General features: G+C 33.0%; 1 long non-coding RNA gene across 1 annotated transcript in view; it reads left to right on the top strand.

The window, feature by feature from the left end:
- Window positions 1-11671, top strand: part of LOC124886552 — a 38527-nt gene extending 26856 nt beyond the window's left edge. Inside the window, exon 3 of the long non-coding RNA XR_007043907.1 lies at window positions 1685-11671. This is a non-coding gene — a long non-coding RNA (uncharacterized LOC124886552). The remainder of the gene's footprint in view (window positions 1-1684) is intronic.
- Window positions 11672-25353: the final 13682 nt, after the last annotated feature.

The raw sequence follows: 25353 nt of genomic DNA, 5'->3' as shown, positions 1-25353 counted from the left end.
AGTAAGCTACAAATTATTCCATGGATTAGCTATTGGTAAAGTTATTGATAGACTATCTTTTGCTAATGATAGGTCATTGAGTATGCTACTAATAGGTCACCGCTCATGATATTTCATATGATATTGATCATACCAACAATATATGCTAGAAATCATGCTTGAGAACACTTTTTATGATAATTTTAGCAATGATATAATGAATTACGATTATAACTTATGCTTATTAAATTATTGGAAGTTATGTTTCTAATTATGCTTGAAATCATAAAACTTCCTTATAAATTGCTTGTGTAATAGATGTTGCGACCGATTATAATTATGCACTTATATTGATACTCGACATTGCTAGAGGAGATTATGATGATATAATTATACCCAACGTGGTCGGAGGATATTATGATGATGTGATGATGCCCAAAAGCTGTAGGATGTTATTATGATGATATATACCCGATAAGATTGGAAGATGTTGTGATGATGATGATACTCGGTAAGAAAAGAGGATATTATGATTGGTCAATAATAACCGACACGGTCGGAGGATATTGATTATGATGATATGTACCCATTAAGGCAAAAGGATGATTAAATTGATGTTCCTATGTGTACATCTATTGGGTCGAGTCCGGCTAGCCCTATGTATGGAAATCACATGCTTATTTATATACTTATGTGTAATTTGTGTATGTTGTTGTATATTATGGATGCTTATTATAGACCACTAGTGATAAGTTCTTGTATGTGATATAGTTGATGCTTGATATTAAATGAGGATTAATGATAGGTATTATCTAAGATGCTAATGATGACTAATGGATATTCGAACACTAGCTAAAATGATGAATAGTGGTACTGAAGGCTAGTGATAATGATGGTTATAGATAATAATGATTAATACTAACATTGATTAGTAGCCACAATGATTTGTTGATAATGATGATTAGGTCAATGATGATTACTAGTTAATAAACGATGCCTAGTTGCCAAGTATGGGTTTGTTCGTGAATAATAGCTAGATGATAACCCAGGAATAGAGGTTATGTGGTAAATAGTTTTTAAATAACAACTAGAGGTTTCAGGATGGCTAGTATGTAAAATGGATTAGTTAATGAGATATGACTAGCTAATAAATTGTGGTTGGTGTATATGGATGCTAAGATTGCTAAATGATGATAATAGTATGGAATACGGGCACTTGGTTAAAGTTGGTAATTAATGAAAGTTTGGTAAATGACCGATTGATGATTTTATGGGAAAATGATTGAATAATGATGAGGTTTGTATATGTGTCGGTTAAATACCTTTATGCTTCTCTTGTGTGTACTCTCCAGTAGTATGGGATGTTGTGATGAGTTCTTTACTTTATGCACCATTTGGCGTATGGGAGCCATCTTTGTATGGGTGTTTCCTTGTGTTAATGCCTTATGATGCATTATGATTCCTAATTAGCTATTTCCTATGAATGGTGATATTAGTATGTGTAGACACCTTATGTTATTTTTTTATTTCAGTTTAATTACTTATTATGAATAGTGATGATGGAGATGATTTAGGTTCGATTTTATACATTGACGTTGTTACGATTATCTTGCATTAGATCATATTTATATCATGATTTAGTTAAGTTGATTGATGATTCCTACCAAGTACCCATTGTTTTAGTCCTCATACAACACTTTTGCAGCTTTTTGGTGCATATCCGAGCACTATCTATCGTCGTTGACCATTGTTCATGCAAAGTTAATCTTTCGGAGATAGGGTGAGCTCTTAGAGTTTTGAGTCGTCCATTTGTACTCTATCTTATTTTTATTTAGTTTTTGTATCGAGACAGGTGTATTAACTATATTCTAAGACTTTTGGGTTGTATTAATAACATTAGGTACTCTTGCACTAGCTCTACCAGGTCATGGGATTGGCATGATTGTTTTTATATTTTAGAACACTTTATTTATTTATAACTTGTGTTCATTGAATTTAGCCTATAATGGGAATTCCTTACCAAATTAACCCATTTATTTAGCTCTGGGTTATGGTATTGGCTCACCTACTAGTAGGATTTAGTAGGTGTCATCATGGATCCTAAATTGGGTTATGACATATATAAATGGCCGGGTTAGAATTTAGATCAAGAACGGACACGCAAGGCCTACATATGAAATCCAGAATTAAATCCATCATGAAGACCCTCAAAAGACAAGGAATGTATGCTAAAAAATTGAGCACACATGGTGCATAAATCATGGCCCAAATCAGCCCTTAAAGTCTAGGAATTTGAAGACATAATTTCTAAGAATATATAATTAAATGGGATGAAAATTGATAGGGAAAATAACTGGATATGACCAAGGAGTGTTAGGCTAACTTACCTTAGTTTTAATTGATGATTGCCCACTCTTTCCATCTCTTTAAGCTACAAAAATGGTGGGAAAATGTTGGGAAATTAGATGAATAAAGGGGATTTAACAATCCCTAGGTGCCGCTACAGCGGTCACTTGTCCGCTTAAGCAGAAACCACTTAAGCGGAACAAGTCCTCTAAAATGGTTAGTCCATGGAACCCAGGCATCGCTAAACTAGTTTCATAGACTCTAAAGCAATGTTTGCTTAAGTGATCCTTGACCGCTAAAGTGAACCTCAACCAACTGGCCAAACCGCTAAAATGTATAAGGCTCGCTAAGAAAACTACCACTCATGAGGCTAAAGGTTCGCTTAAGCGGTTGCACCAGACTATGTCGGGCACTAGATTTTGCTAAGTCTAAAATGGGCTCTAATTGGGTGCTCGAGATTCATTTGGAACCCTAAAACTTTGATATTCTGGACTCAATGGAACCCTTGAAACTTTAATCCAAGATCGTTTTGACTAAATGCGGTGCCTACTCCTATAGTTCTATTTTCATAAAATCCACCTAATAGCCCAAAATTAGTCCAAAAGCTATATGAATTGAACCAAAAGTCCCCCTAGCCTAAAATCAATGTTGCAGATCTGATAGAACTATTAGAATTCTCATTCAAGGTTGTTTACTAGGATTTTTCATTCAAGACCAAATTCTTAACATCGAAAGCTCTAAAATAGGAATGAGCCTAAAACCCAAATGAACTATCTAATAATCAAACTAACATTTTTGGCATGGCATATATGACCTGCAGCTACTGTAGGAAGGCTTGAAAGGACAAAAATGTGTATAATCAAGGAAATGACCAGGAGGGTCATTATAGGTCCCAAGCCTTTATATTTTGTTTTCAATGTTTAGACGAAAATTAGCTAAAATAGCCTAATAGAGATCTTGGGAGAAAAATTATTTGAAATGACATTTTTCCTTAAAATTTTTTAATCCATTATATTCGTAACATGTTTTATGATCAATTTGAACTATTGGTCATGTTCATAGTGTTTCAGATGTGTATCGAGGGTCCAAAAAAGTTTCAAAAGTTGTTCATGTTGGTGTTGCCGCTTAAGCGGCTATTGACTATTTAAATGGGTCTCTTAAGCAACCATTTGGGTTCTTAAGCGGTATTTTGACCCTTTAACCACTTACTTAATAGAAAAAAGTGTCACTTAAGCAACCATCGCTGAGTATAAGACCTAAATTGAATCTGTTTTGTATTTTTGGTATTTTAGGAGCTACACAATTTTGTTTTTAATGATTCTCGATATGTTTTTCTCATATAATGATGGTCTATGTGATTATAACATCATATTCTCATTTTCCAAGAGTAGACATTTATTTTTTTCATAATTTTGAACTTAAATAGTGATTCAAAATCCCTTTTCTGCCATTGTTGGAGCTTGAAACATCGAAAATTGTGCAAAATTATTCATTAATGCTAAGGTAAAATAATTCCAAACCTCTTGATCATTTTCTGTTATATTTCCCCATCAAATTGTTAACTTTGGGGGCTGATTTGTTCCTTAATTTGAGCTCCATTTGGAGCATACATTCCTTATCCTTCGAGGAGCCTCGTGATAAATTCAATTTTATTGCATTTGCGGGCCCTGTGGAATCGTTCTTAACTCAATTTTGACCTGAATATTTTTATAGAAATATAGGTATTATTTAATTTCTATGATGTGTAAATTATTATTTTGACAGTGTGGTAGTATTTGAAGATCATGGATTAAAGACGAACGATTTATGGATAATTCAAGAATTACGATTCAACATCGATATAGGGTTTAGTCTATTTTTCTCTAGGAGATTATATATAGTATGGATTTCATGATATGTAAGGAGTATAGGATATGTTTATGACTAGTACATCATGACTTAGCCTATTTAGAAAATTTGGGACTCGAAAGGTGACACGACCCTCAGGATGAAATACTTTTTATGGATATAGGACCCTTTTACCCTTAACTAAAATCATGTTAACCATAGTTTGATATTAATGATTCCATAGTATATGATTTATCATTTGACGTAGTGATTGAGATGTGATTCTAGTATATAGATTCTTAGGCACTAATTGTTATATTATTTGCATACTGGTAATGGCATGCAGAATTTTAGGCACATGCATGGTCACTTAGTATTATGTTTCCAACCAAAACCACGATTTTACTATTATTTTTAGAAAAGGAGTTTACTTTCACTTTTTAGTTTTAGAATAGATTCTTTAATAATGGGAATTATACAGCCTTATTTAATGATTTATAAGTTTAACCTAGATATGATATTTTGGGAATTATAAAAATATTGATTTTGGTTCGTTGTTTATCCACTCTTTTACCACTACTATTTAGTTCAATCGAGAGAGATTTTGTCCTTTTCTAAGTTATTTTGCTGATTTAGTGTCACGACCCTAGACTACCCCCTAGTCATAACATGGTGCTTGGAACCACAAGTGATCCCAAGCTAACCCATGAACTGGCATACTATTAAGAAACTAATTTATAATATATTAAATAGCTAGTTATGCTATGCAGAAATAAAATCATGACAAAATCTGGGGAAAATATAATACAAATACAATTTATAATCTGGTAAAACTGAAGAGAGAACTGAAATTAAATGACTGACTCTGAGTGACACCTATGAAGCCTCTACTATAATAACTGTAGATAGCAGGGACATGACTCCAGCTACCATTAATCAATACATATGAGTAATAAAGAAAAGTACATGAACAACACCTGGCTGAAGTCCCTAAAGTAGGAGAACTCATCACTTGTTGCCTGGAAAACTGCAACTGTCTAATCATGATGTGTGGACTACAATTGGTACCTATATTATTAAACAATGTAGCCACAAAGATGTATATGCAGATCAGTACTTTTGAAATATACTGAGTAAGCTGGGGTAAATGCAATCAGTAAAACTGATTTTATATGAAATGTTAAAGCATGTATGCTAAGTGTAAGTTGACTTAACAAGAGACTAAAATAGACTAAAAGATGAAATATCTTAAAACATAAATAGTAACATAATCTAATAAGCTAGTGAATCAGTACACTTAGTTTCTTAAAACATTACTTTTATAATATGAGTAGAACGGAAGCTGGACGACAGTAAAACATGGATACTGTATGAATACTAGGTTATGTAAGACTGAACTGTACTTCGTCTAAATAACTGGACTAAAATTGTAGAGTACTATGCATATAAGTTAAGGACTAACTGAGCAACATGAGCTAACTAAGCATGAATGCGTGAAAACTCTATTATCTAAGAATGCAATACTAAGTGTATATCTATTATTTTACTATGATAAATCTAAAATTTGAAAGATTGAAAGCTGTAAAATTGAGTATCTAAAAGTCTGTACACTTATTCAAGCAAACCTGAACTGAAAATACAATGAATATTGACTGATACTTTGGGAGCTATAATGTAACCAACATAAACTATGTGAGCTATTATGGAGTTCAACATCTGACCTACGTTGTGAAGGGTTGTTCTATCCTTGCCATCAGAATAGAACTTGAACTGTAGTGATCACTAAACTAATGTCCCAAAAGACTGGGGAGTCAAGCCTAAACTGAAGGGTGACCCCTCAAATACTATGCTGGATATATAGTTCTGGAACACCGGGACTGCTACTAACGAATCTGCCTAACAGATGTGTTAGCCGCCATCCCTGCATTCGCTCGGTGCTAAATCCTTCTCCCAAATAAAAGACATTGAAATACTAACTAGTGCATGCACTGATAACTGATAACTGATAAGCTCAGGTCATGGTATTCTAAAAATAGCATGCATTCTGCTTCTAGATAATTATTAACATATAAACTGATAATGCTCATCATGAATATGAATATCTGACTATACTGGTAAGATTCATAGATTAACTGTCTGAGTACTTGGAAAGCTAAATTTGTGTAAATTAGATAGGTATCAGGTGTTCATAACCCACCAACACTGAATAGATATAAAATATGATATCAAACTTGAAATACTATATTAAGTGATTATGGTTCAAAGACCCAAACATGGAATTTAATCAAACACGTGAAGATCATGACTTTAAACATGAGAATTCTTTTTAATATGAGAAAATAGAATGATTACATAATTAAAATCATAAATTAGTGATTTATTCTGAATCAACTGAACATGATATAGGAACTATAATATTTAAAACATTTTGTAACTCATTCCACTTGAAAACACTTATAATCTTAACTAGAAATTGAATTAACAAGAGATTCATGAAGATAGTTCAACATAAACATGAAAAGCTCAGAGTTTAAAACAGAAAAAGGGTTTTAGGGCTCCATGGGTGAAAGAGGACCCATGGATGAACTCCCACATACCTTAAGATTCTTAAATTGGGAAAGAAACGCCATTTTTGAAGCTTCCTTGAAGATTCTTGAACTTGGGAAACTTGGATTCTTGATTTCTTGGGGAAAAAGGAATTGAATTTGTTCTTGGGCAAAGGAAATGATTTTCTTAAGAGGAAAATTGGGGAAGGAGGGCAAAATTATGCCCTAACTGATGCCCAAATCATGTTATGAACGATTGGGTTGGGGGGGATGACTCAATTTCCCCTAAATCATTTAAACCAAATATTTTTAACTGGAATGCGGATTAAAGGCTCATCACGTCGCAGTCTAATCGTGGTGGCTTAGTGGTTCTGACAAAAATGACAATAACTTTTCGCTCGGGTATTCGATTAATACCAAATCGGTATCATTTGAAAGATAATTCAAATATATACAGTTTGGTAGGTTTTGATCTAAAAAATTCCACATATATCCAAAGTTTTATACATTCAAAGTTGACCCTTGTAGAATTGAATACCAACTTTTGGACGAATCAAAGGCTCTTAGCTCAACATTATTCTAAGTGATTTCTATGAACAGTTATCACCTAATAAGCACTTCACATGCTAGAATAATGATCATGACACATTCATTCAAATTATAAATCATGAACTGGATAAAAACACCTTTACGGGGATGCGATGTATGTGCCAAAGGGAATGTCACCGCGTCGCAGCCCTATTGCGGTTACTTTCTAGATTCGTGATCCAAACGTGACCCAAACATTGTTTGAAAAATCTAAAACTCCCTTGAGACATACTTCTTACATCCTTGAACATGAATTAAGTCAAAACTAATATCTCAGGGGTCAAGAAGACTAAAATTAAAATCCTCAAAGTTTAGGAGTATTGAAAACGACTAAGTCCCCAAAACTTAGTGAAAATTTCAAGACTTAAGCCCCTTAGGCATGAAACTAAGAGCTTAATTGAGATACAATTAGTATGGGTTATTACAATATCTCCCCCTTGGGAACATTCATCCTCAAATAAGACTAGTTAGACTGAGAGTACTGAACTAAGGCAACTGCGATCACATACTAAACATGCATGACTAGGAACATAATTGCATATCTGAGTCTGAAACATGATACATGAACTGAATATCATAAACTGAACTAATTTCTTAAATACAAGTAATGACATCAGAATAGTTATAAGGCTGAGATAGAAACGAGAGAGTCCAATTATGAGTAACCATTAACTCCAGCTAGATCTAGTTTCATGGAGAAAAGATGGGAGGTTTAGGACATGAAAGCTCAGGGTATTAAAACATCTCCCCTTTGGGATAGTGCATCCCATGAATGATACTGACTTGGTTTAAATACTAAGGAAAGACTGAGATAGTGCATGATGTACTTATGAACTAAAGCATGACTAAATATCTAAATCTAAATCATGATTCATGAACTGATCTGAATTCATAATTTACATGGATACGAACAAATTACCTCTTGGAATAGCCAAACTTATGAACTTCAAATAGTAAGACTAGATAGAAAGATGGAAAACTGTAGGAATTTATCTGTCTAACTGCTAAACTGAATTGCTGGCTATACAGACTGAATTATGCTGAAAGCTTACACTCAACTATACATTCCACTTCAAAACTGCACTTCACTTAAGGCTATTTAAAATATTCACATGGGCACTAATAACTCTGCCTACTGAAGTCTGAGCAGAACTAAATTCTCTCACTATGTTTAAGCCTACTCGAATCTACAAAGTGCACACATAATATTGTAATACTAGTTTGAATCATGAATTCGATACACCCTGTGTTTTCACAACTCCTCATCTCATGAATAATTCTTATTACCACTTCAACAACTATACTCAACCTTTTACTAGACATTTACTAACGTACAATGCTTTCATCCACATATATACAACACGACATTCAAGACTATCTTTATAACCACATATGCACTTCTAAACAAAAACCCATAAAATCATATTTCTCATATCCTCCAAACCTCTATCATTAACAAATTTCATGCGCTATTCTTGAGAAAATTACACACATAAAATTTTAACTAACCATGACATATATCAACACTTGTCCTTAATCTTAATTCACCCTTACAGTCTTAGCTATAACAAGCATACAACAATCTTTCGTCAATAAGAAATATTTACTCTCTCTCATCTAAACAACAATTCATCAGTACTATCTTAACCAGAGGAGAGGTCATTGAAAGGTTAGAACATGAGGACCTAAAGCATATAAGAATAACTTTAACACATAACTGAGGGCTGAAAATAGAGTATCAATAATATGAATTCATCAAAGAGGTCTAAACTGACGACATACAGCACATAAATTTAAATTTCATTGGTCTTTAATAGTGTGTAATGAGTACTTGGTACTGAGCATGCTATAAAGCATAAGTACATGAGTCATGAGTTGTATGTCCTGGGTTTGGAGTTTATAAATTCTTGGAACATGATTCGTACTGATGAATGAACTGGAACTCCTCATACTAGAAACTAGAAGCATACATGATTCCATAAAAAGTGCATGTATATGAGTATTGATCATGGATATGACATGTAAGGCATGAGTATATATCGTGAGGACTAATGTACAAACTTCTTACAAAGATAAGAATGGGTCGGGTATCTTTCTCCCTTACTAATGTTCAATAATACTTTGGCATCATTGCTAGAACCTGAAAGCCTGACTTGGTTATTTATTCTATCATCTCCCCCTTAGCTTTAAGCCATCACTATAATTCTATGGACCTCTTTAATATATTTAAACTGAACTGCAATCACTTTACTATAGAGTACGAGATATAACAATACACATAAATAATAAGCTCAACCTTAAAGACTACACCTAAAAGTGAAACTTCATACTAGTATTTCCTTCTGGGATATAACTTTAAACTTGATATAACCCAAATGGTCATCATAAAATAGATTTAAACACTGGCTAACTTAGAATCTTAATAAGTATCACCATACATAGAGTTCAAACTATCAAGAATTTTAATACTACTTTCTATTAGCTCAATCTTTAAAGATTCAAACTTAGATTCTAATACTAAACATGGATATCCCCAAACCTTTAATAAACCATACTAAATTTCTTCATATCCTACTAACATCACATCTAAACCATGAGAATAACTATTAGACCAATAAACCCAATATCAACAATATATAATTTCAAATTAATAAACTTAAATTCTTGCATGACTATTTCAAGCCTAATGATTCACCTTTCATATGACTAGCCCCATTAATACAAAGTCTACTAAATATAGACAAGCACTATCCCCACCATTACTACTGTTAAACTTTTGGGTTCATTCTTTCTAACTCTAGGTTATATGCTATCAAAGGATTCTGAGAAGGGATCTAAAAGCACATCTAAATTTTGCTTAGTGCAAGATTTTCATGAACATAAATGAAGTCCTTCAAACTTTGGAACTTAAAAGCACTAATGGGATACTTTTGAGTCTATGTGTAATCTCATAACTATCTGTGGGGACTGTCTGAGAAACTCTATTTGTAAGGATTTAAGCTTGAATATTTCTATTGCCTAAAGGATAAAGAGGATTTAGCATGAATAGATTAATATAAGAGTCTTCATAACTTCCTGAGAAAACAGCACTACTGCATGATCTGTGACATAAAAAAAAGGGAAATATTTCTATAATTCACTAAAGCCTCTCAAAGAAAAATACAGACATCTTTGTATCGTTCTGTAAGAAAATATTAGACACAACTTTATAGACACCCTATGATGCTTGAACTCTGGGCTCTGATACCAAGTTTTGTCATGACCTGAGACTATCCCCTAGTCATAACACGGTGCTTGAAACTACAAGTGATCCCAAGCTAACCCATGAACTGGCATACTATTAAGCAACTAATTTATAATATATTAGATAGTTAGTTCTTATGTTCAAAAATACAACCATGATAAAATATGGGGAAAATATAATACTAATACAATTTAAAACCTTATAAAACTAAAGAAAGAACTAAAATTAAATGACTGACTCTGACTCACATCAATAAAGCCTCTACTAAACTGACTATAGATAGTTGGGACTTAACTATAGTTACCACTAATCAATACATATGAGTAATAAAGTAAAGTACATGAACAACCTATTACTGAAGTCCCCGAAGTAGAAGAACTCATCACATGTTGCCTAAAAATGGCAATTGTTTGATCATGACATATGGGCTATAATTCATACCTATATTATGAAAAGATGTAGCCACATAGACGTATATATGGATTAGTTCTTCTATTATGTACTAAGTAAGCAGGGGTGAATGTAATAAGTAAACTGATTTTATATGAAATCTTAAAGTATGCATGCTAAGTGTAAGTAGACTCACTAAGAGACTAAAGTAGACTAAAAGTTTAAATATCTTAAAACATTAGTACTAATATAATCTTATAAGCTGGTGAATCACTAAACTCAAATTTTTAAAACTTTACTTTTATAATATAGGTAGAACTAAAGTTAAAAGACCATAAAACATGGTATTGTATGAATACTGGGTTATATAAGATTGAACTGTACTTAGTCTGAATAACTATACTGAAACTATGGAGTAATACACATATAAGGTAAGGACTAACTAAATAATATGAGATAACTTAACATGAAATCATGAAAATTATATTATCTGAGAATGCAAGACTAACATTATATCTATTATGTTACTGAGATAAATCTGAAATCTAAAAGACTAAAAGCTATAAAACTAAGCATCTAAAATTTTGTACACTTAGTCAAGTACACCTGAAGTAAAAGTACACTAAATATTGACTAAGAGTGTGAGAGCTATCATGCAACTAACATAAACCATGGAAGCTATCATAAAGTCCAACGTCTGACCCACATTGAGAAGATCTATTTTATCCTTGCCATCAAAATAGAACCTGAATAATAGTAATCACTAAACTGATGTCCCAAAAATCCATAGAGTTAAGCCTAAATTGATGGGTGACCCCTGAGAGAAAGTTAAGCCTAAACTGATGGGTGACCCCTCATATCCTATGTTGGCTATATAGTTTAGGAACACAGGGACTGCTACTAATGACCTTACTTAACTGAAGGGGAAGTTGCCATCCCTGCATTCGCTCGGTGTTAAATCCTACTCCCAACTAAAAGACACTAAAATACTAACTGGTGCATGCACTGATAACTGATTACATAACTAAAATTATAAATTGGGGATTTATTCTGAATCAACTGAATATGATATGGGAACTACAACATCCAAAACCTGTTGTAACTCATTCCACATGAAAACACATATAATCTTAACTTAAAATTCAATTAACAAGAGATTCAGGGAGATAGTTCAACATAAACATGTAAAAACTCATAATTTAAAACCAAAAATGGTTCTTGGGATCCATAGGTAAAAGAGGGCCCATGGATGAACTCCCACATACCTTAAAATTATTAAATTGGGAAAGAAACACCATTATTGAATCTTTCTTGAAGATTCTTGAACTTGGGAAACTTAGATTCTTGATTTCTTGGGGAAAAGATAATTGGATTTGTTCTTAGGGAAAGGGAATGTTTTTCTTGAGAGGAAAATTAGGGAAGGCGGGAATATTTTTGCCCTAACTAATGCCCAAATCATGTTATGAACGATTAGGTTGAGGGGAAGGGGGGAATACTCAATTTCCCCTAAATCATTTAAACTAAAAATTTCTAACTGGAATGCAGATTAAAAGGTCATTGCAACGCCGTCTTATCGCGGTGGTTTACTGGTTCTGACAAAAAATATCATAACTTTTCTCTCGGGTATTAGATTAAGGTAAAATTGGTACCGTTTAGAAGCTAATTGAATTATCTAAAATTTTGTGGGTCTTCAGATGAAAAATTCCACGTATATAAAAAGTTCTACATGTTTAAAGTTAACCCTTATAGAATCGAATACCAACTTTTGGACGAATCAAAGGCTCTTAGCTTAACTTTGTTCTAAGTGATTTCTATGAACATTTTTCATTTAATAAGAACTTCACACACTAGGATAAAGATCATGACACGTTCATTCAAATTATATATCAAGAACCGGACAAAAGCACCTTCACTGTGATGCGATGTATGTGCCAAAGAGAATGTCACTACGACACATCTCTATCATGGTGACTTGTTGGATTCTTGATCTAAACAAGACCCAAACCTTGTACAAAAAATTTAAAACTCCCTAAGACACACTTCTTATATTCCTAAATGTTAGTTAACTTAAAAACTAATGTCTTAGGGTTGGGAAGACCAAAATAAAAATCCTCAAAGTTTAGGGGTCTTGAAAATGAAAAAGTCCCCAACACTTAGTGAAAATTTCAAGACTTAAGCCTCTTAGGAATAAAACTAACAGCTGAATCAAGCTAGGATTAATACGGGTTATTATATTTATTCCCAGAGTTAATCTTGATCCATGGTTATTCAATTATACACTGTAGTTTTGGTTTGAGTCCAGCATATGGAATATAATTTCCAACATAAGTTTATCATTTATGATATTATTTCCAATTTAAGTATGGCATCAATGAGAATACTTTTGGTTCAATTCCGACGCTAATGAAGTATTTATTATATTAAAAAATCAATTCGGGTCTGGTTCTTATTGTATGGGAAGATCGTGGACATGGTTTACTATTGTTTATGATGAATCAAAATGATTTATGTACGTTGTCTATAACTAGTATAATTGTTTGGTGCTTATATATATCTTTCTTATGGGGGGTTGCATAGGTATAAGCTATGATTGCTATTTGTTGAGTCCTTGCTTACGTTTTTGGATTTATGGAGGATCAATTAGGTTATTGTTTGTTTAGAGTAGCCAGTTACTTTATCATTGCTTATTATGGATATTTTATGGAAGGATGATTGTGAATTGGTAGCTGAGATTATCGATACATTTTTATTCTATTTCTTTCTTGTTGTTAGATATGTTATTGTTATATTATCTCATGATTAATCATCCTTGGGTTAGAGACCCTTGTTATAGCAATGTTAGCTTTCTTTCTTAGCTATGATCCTTGTGAGGTTAGATTGGTTCCCTTAGGTTATCACCTCTGATTTTAGTCCTATATGGGTGTTTATATATATATATATATGTATATATATATATATATGATATTACTATATATCTCTGTCTTTCCTCATTTATTCATATCATAATTGTATCATTTGGCCTAGTATTACTACTCTATATTCTTCTTTCACTCTTTATTATATATTTGCTAATGATATATGGTATTGTACTTTAGTTTTTAAGTACTATTACAATACAATTGTTTACCTTTATTGCCCAATTAGCATAATTATGCTTAGATTTTTTGATAGTTGTCTCCAGTTTATATTGTTTCTTTCCATGTTATTTGTGTTTGCATCATTTTTGGATCTCAATTGAATGATGCCTATTTACTACCATATGTTTGGTACTTATACAACACTTTTGTAACCTACAGTTCATAGTATGAATTCTTGCCATAGAAGTATTTATCATGTTGAGTAGCTTTGGATAAGAGATTTGGGATAAACTCCTGACGGTTGAAGTATTCCTACTCTCCTTCATATTAATTAAACTTATCTCTATATTGTACTTGGAGAAGGTTTGCATATGTATATTTACTCATATTTTATTTTACTTGCACATGTATATTTAGTCATATTTCATTTAATACTCCTATTATATTATAGGATCTTTTACTTACTTCAGCAGGTCTTGGGGTTGTATTCTATATTAGTCTTTTATTTAAATTCATTCTGTTATTTCCTTTATTTTCTTGATTGTCCATTACAAGCTATTCTAGACTATGGTTTGGCTTACCTATTGGTGCATTATAGAAGGTGTCACCATGACCTGAGAAATCGGGTCACAAAAAATTGGTATCAGAGCCTAGGTTTACCAGTGTGTTGGTACAAGAGTTAAGTAATTAGCTGGTTCCTACATATAGGTACAGAGACGTTTGTATCTTATCTTTGGGAGACTATAGGTCATCCATAGGAAATTTTATTCTTTGCTCTTTGTCATGTGTCTGTACATTTATAAGCCCCTAGTACTTTTTTGAATCCATTCTTTCCCAGATACATAACTCAAGGTTATTAATTGATGCAGATGACACTTTGGCATATACTACCAAAGATTTAGTGCAACATTGGGATAGAGACTTAGTTATTAATATCAAAGATCTTTTGTATCAGTTATAGATATGAGGCTATCTCAGGCTCCGATAGAGTTTATGACCACCTTAGTTTTTCAAGATTCAGTGTTAGGAATTCCAATCCATTTTACTGTTATAACATATCTAAAGGTAATGTTTGATACACGAGAGGTTCTCTGGCCTGAGTTGGGCTGGTTGGTATTAAACAAGGCTCCTTGTCTATTTCATAGTATAAGAATGGGTTTCTTGAATGCGCCATACATACTTTGATATAATATTCTTTAGAGCGTGAGATGTGCAAATTTATTAGAGAGTTAGCCTTTTCACTCTACTTGGCATTATAGCATTTGATAGCAGTTTGATCTTTTCTTTTTAGGTTATTGATCACATGAGGAACACAGAGAAAATATATTGATACTTATGGAGATACTAGTAAGAGGCCATTCCATTCGTATAAGTTATTGACATTCCATCTAGGAGTAGGGATCAACATCACTTATAGCCTGTCAACTCCATACATATAACAGCTTAAATAATAGGTGGCTATCAGATCAGTCATGGTGGTCACAACAATAGAGTTCTCATCTGACATTGTGGAGTATTTAATAAGGATTTTTATGTTTTGATGGCTATTTTATATTAGTAGGTACAATACCTCAGAGTATTCTAGGAACCTATTTTGGTTAGGGTGATTTTGGTCATTGGTCTAAAGAGTGTCCTAGGTGTCAATTAGTCAGCTAGTTGGGGTCAGTATGTGCTTTTTTCTAGGTTAGTGATTCATGAGTTGTTATGATTACAAGAAGACCAGTCATTGGTTAAGAAAGTGTCCCTATCAAAGGATCATTACTCAATTAGCATAGACAGATTAGCCTTACAAAGTTATAACACCTTTAGTTTGAGGTAGTGCACTTAGTGCCTCTGTTGGTCATTCAGCCGCTTATTTTAGGTTTGGACACACTCATATTTGTACTCCTTTGGGCACATCATGACTATGACTTTGGACTCCATCTATATAGACGTTATTTGACTTTTTATCATTTAGTTATTAGTTGAATTATGTTGGGGTTTCTATAGTAATCGGTGGTTTATGCTTAATTTTACAATATTTATTATTGTATGACTTGTGTGAATTCACGCATAGGTGACTACCCTCGTACAAAATTTATTTTAGTAGCAGAATATGTAAATCAGTGTGATATTTTGCTTAGGTTGTAATATTTAAGTTTAAGTCTATTTTCTTTGGCATTATGGCCTTGTTGTAAACTTAGAGTGGTACTAGCTGTGTTTTCTATTTTCTTGTGAAACTTATACTTTTTATTATCATTGTTAATGTTACTATTTTGACCTTGAATGATTCTTCAATAATAGACAACTAGACTAGTGTTATTTAGTTAGTGTTTCCCTTCTTGCAATTCTTATCTATTTGGCCTAAAACATTTGTTTGTTGGTCTTTCTTTCTGTTAGCAAGAAAAGGTTGATTATTGAGTGCATTGTAAAAGTAAAGGTATTTTTGTCTTTCCATGGTTCTTTTGTTGTTCTAGCATTGGTAAATTATATCTATGGTCCATTTTAGAGATTGATCAGTTTGAGGTTTCCCCTTTCGATTTGGCAAGTTCATTACATTAGAGTGCTCTTGATTTTGGTATAGTGTTATGTTGGGTAATTTGTTCTTCTGATGATGTCGTTCATTATTTAGTTGAACTTAGGTTGTTTTAAGAGAGTGAATTCAAAAATTTCTTAATTTTGTAATTATTTTTGCCTGATATGACTTTGTGGGATTCTTCTGCTTGGTGATATATACTTGGATATCAGTTTTCGATGACCAAGTAGGTGTCTTTGATATTAAGTATTGGTTTGACCAAATTAATTATAATATCATACTTTTTTTGAGTTACTCGAACTTTGGCTATCACTAGTACTATTTGCAGCCTTGGTGGGTTCTTGGTTATGACTTGATGCATTATGCTATTCAGTAGATATGAAGTTAGTGGCTTGTCTCTTCTGCTAGTGGTTTTCCCCAGTTGGTGTTTTATATCTAGCTACATTTTAGTTTTGTCTCTTGTAGGAATCATAGGGATATGTCTTATATCTAAAATTAAAATTTAATTTCGGTGTTTGGCCTTAGTTATGATATGTTGGCTAAAGGTTGGATTTTTTGACATTTTGGAATGGCAGCTTAAAGGTTATGATATATTTTGGAATTTGGATACGTAGTCATCAGTAAGATTGGTTTGGACATTTAAGATTGAATGGTTCAGCTTCAGTGTTAAGATTTCAGCTGTGAGTTGTAGAGCTTGGGTATAGCCTCCATTTCCAAATTTTTTTTAGTGGATACTTCGTTTATAGGTTGGCTAAGACAACTCAATACCTACCAGCTCAGTTTTCTTTGGTTAAAATATAGTATGTTTGATAGGTCCTGGAATGATTGTCCGTTGGCATATAATATTGGATTTTACTGCTCTTAACCTTGATTCTCAATTTTTATTGGAATTTTTTATTGGCATCTTGACGGATGAAGTGTGCTTAAGTTGACCTTAGCATGGTTTCACCAGTAGTTGGTGGGGCTTTCTAAAGAGGATTGTTTGGTTTTAAGAATTTGTGTTTTGGTCTCCTAATTATTAGTTTCTAGGGTTATTTGGACCTGTTGTAGCTTTAGTAGGAGATCACAGGCTTTGATCATCTCCAATTGTGTATCCAGGTATCAACTTATGGACTTATTCTTATGCTCATTGGTATGGATTTTTAGTAGATTAGATTTAGTCTTTTGAGGTTAGTTCGATGTGATTGCATGGATATAACTTGAATAATATTATGAGTGGTTCAAACTAGACATCTAGTTTAGAAAGGCAAAGGAATGTTATATTAAGAATTTAGAGTTGGTAGTATGGCTCATGCCTTAGGTATCCTGTAGCTTGGCTGAGTTTTTGCTTGGTTGTTCTTTTTTCGATGCGATGTTAGTATGTTATGGTTTGGGTTTGCATGCGCTAGTCATTCTCAGTTCAGTTGAAGGCCAGATGGTTGTTGAGGTTGAGTTTTTGCTAGTTGGAAATTAATGTAAGGAAGTTGGTTGAAAAAGGAATACCTATAGCAAAATCCCTTGGAAGTGTTGCCTCTCCTTAGAGGTTATCAAGGGAGTCATGTTAGGGGTATGTGGGCCCAATACCTTATTCTTTCAATCTTTCAGTCTTTTTCTATCTATTGACTTTCGTAAACAAAAGTCCTTTTAGTAGTGGATATTGTATTGACTCTCTAGGTCATTTCGACAATTTTTATGTGCTTTTGGCATTTTGAGCCTACCCACATTAGCTAAAGGTCATTTATGACTTCTGGAACTACTGATTAAGTTATTGAGCAGTTCGTTTTAGATTTAGGCTCATTTCCCTGTTTTGGAGCTACCATTGTGAAGGAATTGGCCTTGAACAAAAAATTCCTATAGATAACCTCAAATGAGAATTCAGACAACACCATCAACTTTAAAACATTAAATTTAGGCTAGGGGACCCTTGGTTCGGGTTTCGAGGCTTTCAAATACCATTTGGGCTATTGTGTGGATTTTAGTTAAAATAAGCCTTTAGGTATGGGACCCACATTTGATCGAAATAACCTTGGATTCAAATTTTGATAGAGCTGTTGATTTTCAAATGTCTAATTTAGTGTGGTAGCATAGTTAGTTTGGGTCCCAAGCCTGTATATTTTGTATTGAGTTTTTAAATGAAATTAGTTAAATTAGCCTAATAGGGGTCCAACGGTTAATTTATTGTAAACAACCCTTTTTAATAACTCTAATGATTCCATTGGATCTAAATCATGTTTTATGATCAATTTGCAATATAGGTTCATGTTCATAGGGTTTTGAATGAGTTTTGAGGGGAAAAAATAAGTTTCAAAAGTTGTTGGTGTTTGTGTGGGCACTTAAGTGATCGTTCACCTTTTTTCCGAGTAGCATAAGCGACCATTTGTCTTCTTAAGCGGTATTTGACCCTTTGACCAGTTTTCTTTAGAGAACAATGTGTCACTTAAGTGACCAGCACTATGTATAAGAAACAAACCGAATCAATATTGTATTTTGACATTTTGGGATCAAGGAAGATCCATTTTTTATGATTCTTAATGCGTTTTTCTAGAATAATCATTGTCTATGTGATTATAATTTCATATTTCTCATTTTCTAAGATTACCCATTTCATTTTTCATAATTTCAACTATAATTGTTATTCAAAACCCTTTTTTTGCTGTTGTTGAACATTGGAGCGTGAAAATTATTGGAAAATATCCATTGAGGCTAAGGTAAGATAATTCAATACCTCTTGATCATTTTCTGTTGTTTTTCCTTGTTAAATTCCGCTCTTTTCCTTGTAAATTCCAAGAAATTAGTTTTGAATTTCATAACATTATAGGCTAATTTGGGCCTCAATTCGAGCTCCATTTGTGCTCAAATTTTGAGCATTCTTTCCTTGTCCTTATAGGGACCCCATGAAAGATTCAATTTCGCATTTTTTTGTGGGTCCCACAGGACCGTTCGTGATCAAAATTTTGACTCGAGTATTTTAATAGCAATATGGGTCTTATTTTACTACTTTTGATATGTAGATTATTATTTTTATAGTGTGGTTGTTACAACCTGATTTATGAGTCATGATGGCACCTACTAAATCTCCCATGTAGGTAAGCCAAACCGTAACTTGGAGGTAAATTCAATGGGTTTAACTTGGTGGAAAATGCCCAACATAGGCGAAAATCAATAATACAAATTATAAATAAGCATAATAGTTGAAATAGACAAAGATAGTCAACATAGATACCATCTCACGACCTAGTAGAGCCAGTACAAGAACATTTAGTAATAATAATGCATTCCAAGTCTTAAAATAGTCAACATAATCCTAGCTTGAAACTAAAGACTAAACATAAGTAAGACAGAAGGAAATAGGTGACTCCAACTCCTAGAGCTCACCCTATCTCTGGATATCAACACAACACAAACGTCGATCAATTAGAGCAATAAGTATTCAAATCTACACAAAAAAATGTACAAAAGTGTAGTATGAGTACCAAAACCACGAGTACCTAGTAGGCTTCTTCGGCCCACTGAGCTAAACCTTGATATAAGGATAATAAAATGTAAGATAACTAAGTCAAGGTATAGAGAAATCTAAAGTAACTCCAATGTCTCTATGTATAAATAATTAAAAAAACTAGAATAAAAGGATAACGTAATATAAACCATCAACACAAGCAATCATAACTATAAAATTGGCTCCAAACTCCAATTAATGAAAAAAAGTAAATAACCCATCGCAAGTCCCCATAAGCCTAGAAGGTACAAACAACATAGTGTAACCGACAACCATCATTTATCAACTCTCATAATCCAATTGGAATTCATCCAAGTCATGACACACCATAACCATCGATTGTCTATATTCATCACTTGTTAGTTGATTAACACTCATCAACTATTCATCATTTCACTATAATTCATTTATAATAACCACATTATAACCATTTTCTTATTTTTGACTTAGCTAGATTATCAATCTCACACCCCAATATCATCTTATCATAATAAGTATATCATCATAAAATAATATGAACATCCAGACTCGAACCAATAAATATAATCAATAGCAAAACTTGAATTGGTAAATATAAGCCAAACTTAAATCGATAAATATAATCAATACCCAAACTTGAATCAATATATATAATCAATAACTGGACTTGAACCGATAAATATAAACAATAGCGAGACTTGAACTAGTAGATATATCATCAATAACAAGACTAGAACCGGTAAATATATCATCAATAGCCAAACTTGAATCGACAAATATATCATCAATAGTCATAATCATCTTTCGAACTCAAACTGGTAATTATGTATATATATTAACATAGTTAGTAGTATCATCAATAACATAAGAAATAGAATAATCAATAGGCATCAACCCTCGCATCAACAAATATATCCATCACGTGTCAAAGTTTCTCAATTTTACCTTAATAAGCATTTCTAAGAAACTAACAAGAATATAACTGTCTACAAAAGCTAACATATGTCTTAGACTAAGGTGGGTCAAGGGCCCACTTCTAATCCCCAAAGTTACATTTTAGGCAAATTATACCCAACTAGGCTTAAGGTAACTAAATCCACCTTTAGATATTGAAAGAGCCTCAAATATCTCTAAGATAGGAAATTCACCTAAAATATAAGTAACTCGGTCAATTGTGCATAAATTGTAATTTTCGAGTAGCCTAAATGGTCCAACTAACCCAAAAATTTCAATTCAACATACCAATACCTAAAATCCATCCCAAATCTAACACAATATCATAAATATACTATGAGTTATCTCAATCTAATAAGGGGTAAGAGATAACCTACCTTAAATTAAAGAAAGCTCAAATGATCCATTAAATCACCATTTTTCCCTTTTAAGAAGCTTTCACAAGATCCCAAGCTATCAAATTCACATCTACCCATCAATACGAGAATAATGATACCCATATTGCACTATTGTGCTTCAGTTCCAAAAACCACCAAAAATCCCATTTGAGTCCTATTTAAAAAAAATTACGTTTTCAAAACCAACCCAACATTCTCATATGCTCAAGGAATCATTACCATAAAAATGGGTGAAATCCGAGCTAATTTGGGTCTAAAATCATGCCCCCGAAGTTTTGGAATTTTAGAACAAGAGATGGGAAATTTTACCAACAAAAGGGTAAAATATTACCATAAATCAAAGAGAAGTCACAAAAATAGATGTTAGCCAAGCTCCTAGATCACCCACAAGCCTCAATTCCAAGCTATGTCCCCTTATAGGGTTTTAGTCTCAAGAGAATGGGTGAGGAATGAGAAAAATTTAGCTAAAATAGGGTATTTATATGATTTCCAGGTACTCGAGTCTCATGATCGCGACCCAACACATGCTATTATAGTACATTACGGCAGGGTCAGAAGTCGCTATCGCGATATCCCTTTATTGCAATAGTGGCCTGGTAGGCTATTATGGTAAGTCATTTTCACAACATAATCAATGCGATTACATCTCCTTGTGACTTTCAAGGGTAATGCAATCACGACCCTTGGCATTGCATTAGCGATGCACCAGATACAACTAATATAACTGAGACTTGGGAAATTTTCCATGTCGTCGCCAAACCTTTGGAATTTATTTGGAATCTTGTATACACAAACAATCTATATAAACACACTAAATTTGATATTTCATACTTAGTGGCACAGTCAAAATTTTCATCCAAGGCTGTTTCGATTATATATGAGTCCCATACCCAATTTCCAATTTCTTAACTTTCAAACTAATAGGTCAAAATGAGCTTGGGTGCCTTGGGACCAAAACCAAGAGTCCTCCTAGCCTAAAATCTACCTTTTGGAGCTGCTGGAATAGTGGGAATTTGCATTCTAGGTTGTTGACTGATGTTTTCGTCCAATGGCTATTTGGAACCAGTAAAGACTTCAAAATAGAAAATTAGATCTAAAAAACAAATAAACTGCCCGATAATTGAACTATCTATTCCAGAAAGTCATAAATGACTTGGTGCAGCTACAGAAAATCTCTAATAGTGACAGTAAGTGGAAATATGTAAAATGACTAGAAGGGTCATTAAAGTGGCAGTGTTTAGGGATTGTGGAGAAAAGATGAGTGATTAGTGGATGATTCAAGGATTTTTATTGATCATTGACCTAGACTTCGATCTTCTTTTCTCTAAGAGATTGTGTATAGTATAGATTTCATTTCAGGTAGGGATTATAGTATATATTTATTACCAGTATAGCATGACTTATCCTATTTAGAGAATTTGGAATTGGAAATGTGACCTGATCCGAGGATGAAATAATTGTTATGGACATAGGATCATTTTTTCCTTAATTATAAGCATGTTAATCATAGTTTTTTATTAAGGATTCCTTAGTATATGATATTTCATTCAACTTAGTGATTGAGATATGATTCTAGTATATAGATGCTTAGGCACTCATTGTTGGAATTTTTGGATACGGGTGATGAGATGCATACTTTTAAATGCAATCATGCTCATTTTGAGGTATGTTTCCAATCAAAATCATGATTTTACCATTGTTTTATGAAAAGGAATTTATTCCTACTTTTTAGTTTTAAAATGATTTCTGCATAATGGAAATCGTCCCCCCTTATTCATTGATTTATGAGCTTTTGCAACTAATATTTTATCTACTCCTTTACTACTACTATTTACTTTGTTCAAGGGAGATTATGACCCTCTCTATTCTACTTTATTGATTTAATTCCAAAATTGATCTAGGGAAACACATATTCAGTTATGGGACTATAATTCCAGTTTGATTCCAGCATCTAATATGATAATTTTAGTTTAGGTCTAGTATTTTTTATATTATTTTTGGTTTTAGTCTGACATCTATGATACTATTCACAGTTCAAGTCTAACACTAGTAGAGTACTTATTGTGTTAAGGAACTGATTCATGTTCGATGCTTATGGTATAGGAGGATTGGTGGATATGGTTTACAATTGTCTTATGTTATAGCCATTTATTTATCTGCATTGCCTATTACTAGTGTAATTTTTTGGTGATTATATTTATCAGCCTTATAGGGATTGCGTAGGTATAAGCTATGATTATTGTTTGTTGAGTTCTTGCTTATATCTTCTGAGTTTATAGGTGGCTCGATTAGGTTATTTTTTTCTAGACTAGTCAATTACTTTATCATTGGTTATTATAAATCATTTGTAATAGGATGATTATGGACTGGTACCTGATATTGTCGGTAGATTTTTTATTCCATTTCATTCTCATAGTATGATATGTTATTGTATGATTATCTTATGTTTTTTCATCATTGGGTTAGACACCCTAATTATGCTAGTATTAGGTTTCCTTCTTGGCTATGATCTGGGAGAAATTAGATTGGTTCCCTCAAGTAATTATCTTTGAGTTTAGTCTTTCATAGGTATGTGTGTATGTATACATGTATATATATATATATATATGATTTTACCATATATCTTTCTCTTTCCTCAATTATTAATCTCATATATGTGTCATGTAACTTGTTATTCCTTCTATATATATGATATATCTTGTTTTGATGATGATTAGTTGACAACAAGGGACCAGTTCCCTGGGTCTTCATGGAAATATATAGTTGCCACATGGCCAGCATAGTTTTGTTGTCTAGTGTAACAAATGGTGTAGGTAAGATATGTACCAGTCAGGACACTTAGCCCAATCAGATTTCTTCCCCAATCATTATTCCTCTATAAAATAAAGATAATGTTTTTCAATTGATGAGTTTTCATGATCCTTACTATTAAAAGAGAGATAAAGGCAAAAACTTAATTTGCAATAGTACTTAAGTTCCATTCTTTGTATGCTGAGAGAGTATGCGTTCATGACTCGAGTCTTGGTTTGTAATTGAATTATTCAAGTTATAAGAGTAATTTTTTCCATTTTTTTCTTAAGAAGTTCTTAGATAGAGTTACCTGAGTTCAATATTGGTTAGATTTAATTAGTAATGGCGTGTGTTCTTGGCAGAGTTGTAAAGGTAGGCTTGAAGTAGAGTTATTACAAGTAGGTGAAATATAGAGTAAGGTTCCTTGAAGTCAATATACAAGAGGTGGATTATAGTGGATTGTTAAAGTGCCTGTGAGGGAATGCTGTGGTTTTTCCTCCCTTGAGCAAGGAGGTTTCCACGTTTAATCCTTGTTTTTTAAAATTCCTACAAAGTTTTAGCTTCTTTACAGTTTTACTATGTTACTACCTGTAACTAACTTTAAGGGACATAGTCCCTTGTAGTCTAGGGCAACCTTTCTCATTTCACAATTGGTATTAGAACATGGTCACTCTAAAAGGTTCATACTTAGAGTGATTTATTGATCATGGTTGCTACACCTAATCTGGAAAAAGGGCAATCTACAACCAGACCAGCCCAATTTAATGGGCAGTACTATTGGTGGCGGAAAACTAGGATGTTTGACTTCATCATGGATAAGGACAGTGAGATGATGGATATAATACTTGATGGTCCTCATGTTTCTATTATAGATGTTAGAGAAAGAGACATAACAAGGATTGTTGTCAAAACTAGGAGAGACTTTGATGATGAAGATCGAAAGAAAGTTGAAAAGAATTAAAATGCAAAGAAATTTCTTGTTTGTGGCATAGGAACTGATGAGTATAGCAGTATTACTACTTGTGAAAATGCTAAAGAATTCTAAGATTTCTTAAAGACAGCTCATGAAGGAATAATTGATGGGAAGGATTCTAAAGTTGACATGCTCACTACTCAGTATGAAACCTTCACCATGTAAGAAGGAGAGACTATTCGAGAAATGCAAACAAGATCCACTTCTATCACAAATAAGCTACACTACTTGGGAGAAGTGATTCCCTTATATAAGAAAGTGAGAAAAATATT

This window comes from Capsicum annuum, chromosome 8, assembly GCF_002878395.1.
Source record: "Capsicum annuum cultivar UCD-10X-F1 chromosome 8, UCD10Xv1.1, whole genome shotgun sequence".
Lineage (NCBI taxonomy): Eukaryota > Viridiplantae > Streptophyta > Magnoliopsida > Solanales > Solanaceae > Capsicum > Capsicum annuum.
The sequence above is the reverse complement of the archived record's forward strand: the minus strand, read 5'-3'. Positions and strand labels throughout refer to the sequence as shown.